The sequence below is a fragment of the Bison bison genome, unplaced genomic scaffold (genome assembly GCF_000754665.1).
Source record: "Bison bison bison isolate TAMUID 2011002044 unplaced genomic scaffold, Bison_UMD1.0 scf7180017864203, whole genome shotgun sequence".
In the NCBI taxonomy this organism is placed as follows: domain Eukaryota; kingdom Metazoa; phylum Chordata; class Mammalia; order Artiodactyla; family Bovidae; genus Bison; species Bison bison.
Window position 1 is genome coordinate 574,008 of NW_011494775.1, and position 5,168 is coordinate 579,175.

At 39.5% G+C, this 5,168-nt stretch overlaps 1 protein-coding gene across 1 annotated transcript in view; it reads left to right on the forward strand.

The window, feature by feature from the left end:
- ETF1 (eukaryotic translation termination factor 1) overlaps positions 1-5,168 on the forward strand; it is a 29,641-nt gene that overhangs the window by 11,097 nt on the left and 13,376 nt on the right.

Here is a 5,168-nt window from a genome sequence, read left to right on the forward strand (position 1 = left end):
AAGTTACTGGTGGTACTACCCCTGACTGCCCATTCTAGGGAGAGAAACTTTTCTTTCAGCAGTCACCTTTGAGAATGCAGGAAGAGAAAGCTGTCAGCTGTCTCTTTAAATTCTCTTGCTTTTCCTAAGTTGTGTCTAGTTTGTTTAACTGTCCGTATTTAGTCTATTTACAACTACTCCTTCTGTCTCCCAGCTGTTTTATTTCTCAGAAGTTAGTCCTCTGAGTGGAAGCACTGCTGAACTCTTCTTTGAAAAGGGAATGTACCCCTAAAATGATGAGAACAAGAAGGGGTCTGAAAACAGAGGCCCCTAGACACCTTACATAGCACACTGTATGTTGTGTCTTTTTTACAGCCTGCCTGTGAATCATTGCTGTGTGCCTCATAATCCACTGACTTGAATGAGAGCCTTCTGATTTGGGGAAAGGGACATAGGGACAAAGCAGAGGCATGGATGAAAACTGTTAAAATTAAAAGGTGTAGTTTGCTTACACTGCCAGCAACTCCTTAGTGAGAGCTTTATTTTTCATTCTCCCTTGAGGACTCTTTGCTCTACTTCAAATGAAATACTCAGCTTTCTTGGTTTTATTTTGGTGTTTACACAAACTGGTCTAGTAACTCTGGCTTGCCTGAGGGGCAGGTGGGGGGTAAAGGAGTGTTTATTTTGTTTGGAAACTTTTCCTGGAAAAACTGTTTTTAATTTTTAAAAACCAGAAGCTCCCCCCCCCCTTTTTTTCCCCCAAGTTTTATTCTTTTGGCTGTTCTGTGAGGCATGTGGGATCTTATTTCTCCAAAAAGGGGTTGAACCTGTGCCCCCTGCAGTGGAAACAAGAGTCTTAACCACTTGGACAGTCATAAAATTCCTGGAAAAGCTTTTAATTTGCTGTTATCAAACCCAACATACAAATCATGAAGCCTTTAAACTAAAGTAGAGGCCATCTCTTTAAATAATCCTTGTATCTTCATCCCCAGTGGTGTCAGATGAATTCAGAAACTAAAGGTTTCCCCCAGACTGGGTATAATGTGAACATGAAGTCGCTCAGTTGTGTCCGACTCTTTGTGACCCCATGGACTGTAGCCTACCAGGCTCCTCCGCCCATGGGATTTTCCAGGCAAGAATACTGGAGTGGGTTGCCATTTCCTTCTCCAGGAGATCTTCCTGACCCAGGGATTGAACCCCGCTCCCGCATTACAGCCAGACGTTTTACCGTCTGAGCCACCAGGGAAGTCCTCAAGACTGGGTAGAGAGAGGCCCAAAGGGAAACTAGTGAAAGTCGCTCAGTCATATGTGACACTCTGTGACCACATGCACTGTAACCCACCAGGCTCCTCTGTTTATAGGATTCTCCAGGCAAGAATACTGGAGTAGCCATTCCCTTCAGGGGATTTTCCTGACCTAGGGATCCAACCTGAGTCTCCCACATTGCAGGCAAATTCTTTACTGTCTGAGCCACCAGGGAAGCCCAGTTTTTTCTTAAACATTAGTCAGAATTCAAAATGAGTAAGAAGCCAAGACTAACTGTTAAGTGGCTTCATATTTAACAACTTCGTAGAAATCTACCAATTTTTAAAGTGGAATTCCATAACAAGATTATGTTCTTAGGTATCTCTACTACTCTGTCCTTTCTAGGATGTTAAATGGATGTGAGTTTAAGGTTGCCCAACTCTGGTGCTATACAGTAAAGTTGCTTAATGGATGCTTATCTTCTTAACCTATCCACAGTGAAAAGTAAATAGCTGCTTATCTTAAGGTCATTGCTTTGTCCTCCACATGATTATCCTGCTTTAGGGACTTCCTTTAGGCATTTCAGCCCCTCAGTTAATTTATTCCAGCATTCTCTTTAGCCTCAAATTTTACCTCCTTTGGGTTTGTTGCCTGTTAGCTTTCTGATCTCTGAGCCTCCACCCTGCTGCTATTTTAGCCCCTTCTCATTACATTTCCTACAACTGAGCCCTTTTGAGAAGTAGCTAAACTCTTTTGGTCCCTAAAGAGTCCAAAAGCCCCAGGGTAAAGAAATTCTCTTTTGAGAATTGTTCATCTGAAAACAAATACAAGTCAGTAAAGCTCAGATTGCAACTTTTCCCTCTCTTGTATAGTTTCATATAATAAGGTGACACCTACAATCTAAAACAAGTTTGAAGTTAAATTTACTTGCCTAATTTTTCCAGCCCCTCCTAGAGCAAACTCCTTTTTCTCCTCTTTGGCCTGTAAGATTTCGCAAAACTCCAGAAGGAATTATCAAAAAGTGTTTAAGAAATTTAGGTCCCTAACAAGATAAATATTGGAAGTAAAGCAGTTTGTTACAGTTGATTGCTAAAAGAGCTTTGTTTTTGTTTTGTAATAGAAGATACCAAATTGTTTCATTTGGCAATTCTTTTTCCATCTAATTCAGAAACTGGAACATGGCCACTACAATTGTATATATGTCTGATTTTTTAATTTCATGATCATTGCTTGTATTTATGGTGACCACTAAAGCTGCTTATCATGAATTTGTTTGATTCTCCGCTTTGACTAGAATATCTGGCTCCCCTGTCCAAGGGGTGGCAGCAGAGCACACACCATGCTTTACCACATATTTGTAATTCATAATTCACAAATTGTAGTTTATTGAGGAAAGTATCACAAAGGTTGTGAACCAGCCTTCTAAGTTTTGAGTAGATACCCCAACAGAAACAATGCTGGGTTTGAAGACAACATTAGTTGACAGTCTGAGAGCAACTATCCTGATTGCGGAAGGGCTTGCTAGCCAGCTTGTCTCCTTCTAAAGAAAACTTGTCTGACTAGGAGACTTGTGAACTTTGCCACTAGCAGAAAACTATGAGGTTCTTTTCCAGTGCTGGTACCAAGATGCACATTGTGAAGATTATTTTATTCTAGGAAGATAGTTTACAGACACTCACAGATTTCAAACACTTATGGTCACAAAGCTAATATTGGGGGTTTTCTCTACTTTTTGATGTTGTTCCTTTCACTGTGCCTCTTCCCTTCTTTCTTATGACACTTGGCACATAAGCCTATTTGACTTGACACTGTAGCCATCTGTCTTAATTTCTTTTTCTGTGGACTTCCACCAGACATTGGATATATGTGAAGTTAACACACTCAGCAATTAGGAAGAAGTTTTAGGTGTTTTCTGGCAGTCTATCCAGTTTATCTAAAGAAAGCCCCCACCTGTTTCATTTTGACACTAAAACTTGTAATGATTAAACTTATAATAGCCTTTAGGATCATGATCTTGAAGAATCTCAGGAAGTAATTTCCTATAGACTCATTAAGTATCAAGTAGAAACAGTTTGTAAAACAACAATCACATTTCTTAACATACTTTGGCTCATATCAGATCAGCTTTTGCCTTCAAAATATAAACTGGCTCAATTTATTTTTTATTGACATAGTTGATTTACAATTTGATTTCTCTACAGCAAAGTTATATATATGTATATACATTTATTTTTTTCTTTAATATTCTTTTCTGTATATAATAGCTTGTATCTGTTAACTCCAACCTCCCACTCCATCCCTCCCCCACCCCCCTTGGCAGCCACAGGTCTGTTCTCTCTGTCTGTGAATCTGTTTCTGTCTGGTCAGTAGGTGCATTTGTGTCATATTTAAGATTCCACACTATCACATAAGGTGTGATATACGGCATTTGTCTTTCTGACTGACTTAGTATGGTAATCTCTCATTGCATCCGTGTTGCTGCAAGTGGCATTATTTTGTTCTCTCTTGCAGGAGGTGGGGCTGAGTAGTATTCATTGTATATATGTACTATATGTATATATCTTCTTTATCCATTCATCTGTTGATGGACGTTAAGGTTGTTTCCAGATCTTGGCTATTGTGAATAGTGCTGCTATGAACATAGGGGTGTGTGTATCTTTTTCAGTTAGGGTTTTGTCTGGGTATATGAAATTGGATCAATTTATAATGATAGATAAAGAAAGCCACCATTAGATTTGGTCAGGGCACATCTGGGACTTGTAATATCCCATGTATATGTTGGTTATACTTCTAATTCAGTTCATATTACTTGTTTTTAATAAAATGGGTAATGTAGTTTTTTAACATAAAATTATTTTTACTAATGGTAAACACAAATTAGCACTTCTCAGGAATTTGGCTTTTCTTGTAAGCTTACAGATTAAGAAACCTTAAAGGAAATATCTTACTAAGTTCTATTTTGAGTCTTTCCCATAGCACTTTTTTTTTTTTTTTTTTTTAACTTTTTGACCAGGCCAGATCTTAGTTCTCTAACCAAGGATCAAACCCATGCCCCTTGCAGTGGAAGCACTATTCACTACTCCGCAATGATCACCAATATGATTCTAAAACATTTTCAACCCAAAAAGAAACCCCCGTGTGCCCATTACCAGTCATTCCCCATTCCACCCTGGCTCCTGTCTCTGGATTGCCTATTCTGGACATTACATATAAATGGAACCATGCAAGTGTGGTCTTTTGTTACTATTTTTCATTGGTATAATGTAAATAATATACTGGCACTCTATTTTTTTTTTTTAATTACTGAATAATTCCATTGTTTGGATATACCACATTTTGTTTATCCATTCATTAGTTGGACATGGGGTTTTTTCCTACTTTTTAACTATTACAAACAGTGCCTTTGGTAAAAGGCACTTTTACTTCTCTTGAGCATACACCTAAGAGTGGAATGGCTGAGTCATGGTAACTGTTTAACCTTCTGAGGAACTGCCATGTTGTTATTCATAATGGCTATATCCATCTAACATTATCACCAGCAATGCACATGGGTTCCCTATCTCGGCATCCTGCCAACACTTTTTTTTTGGTAACACTTTATTTTTAATCAGTTCCGTTCAGTTGCGTCCGACTCTTTGCGACCCCATGAATCGCAGCACATCAGGCCTCCCTGTCTATCACCAACTCCCGGAGTTCACTCAGACTCATGTCCATCGAGTCAGTGATGCCATCCAGCCATCTCATCCTCTGTCGTCCCCTTCTCCTCCTGCCCCCAATCCCTCCCAACATCAGAGTCTTTTCCAATGAGTCAACTCTTCGCATGAAGTGGCCAAAGTACTGGAGTTTCAGCTTTAGCATCATTCCTTCCAAAGAAATCCCAGGGCTGATCTCCTTCAGAATGGACTGGTTGGATCTCCTTGCAGTCCAAGGGACTCTCAAGAGTC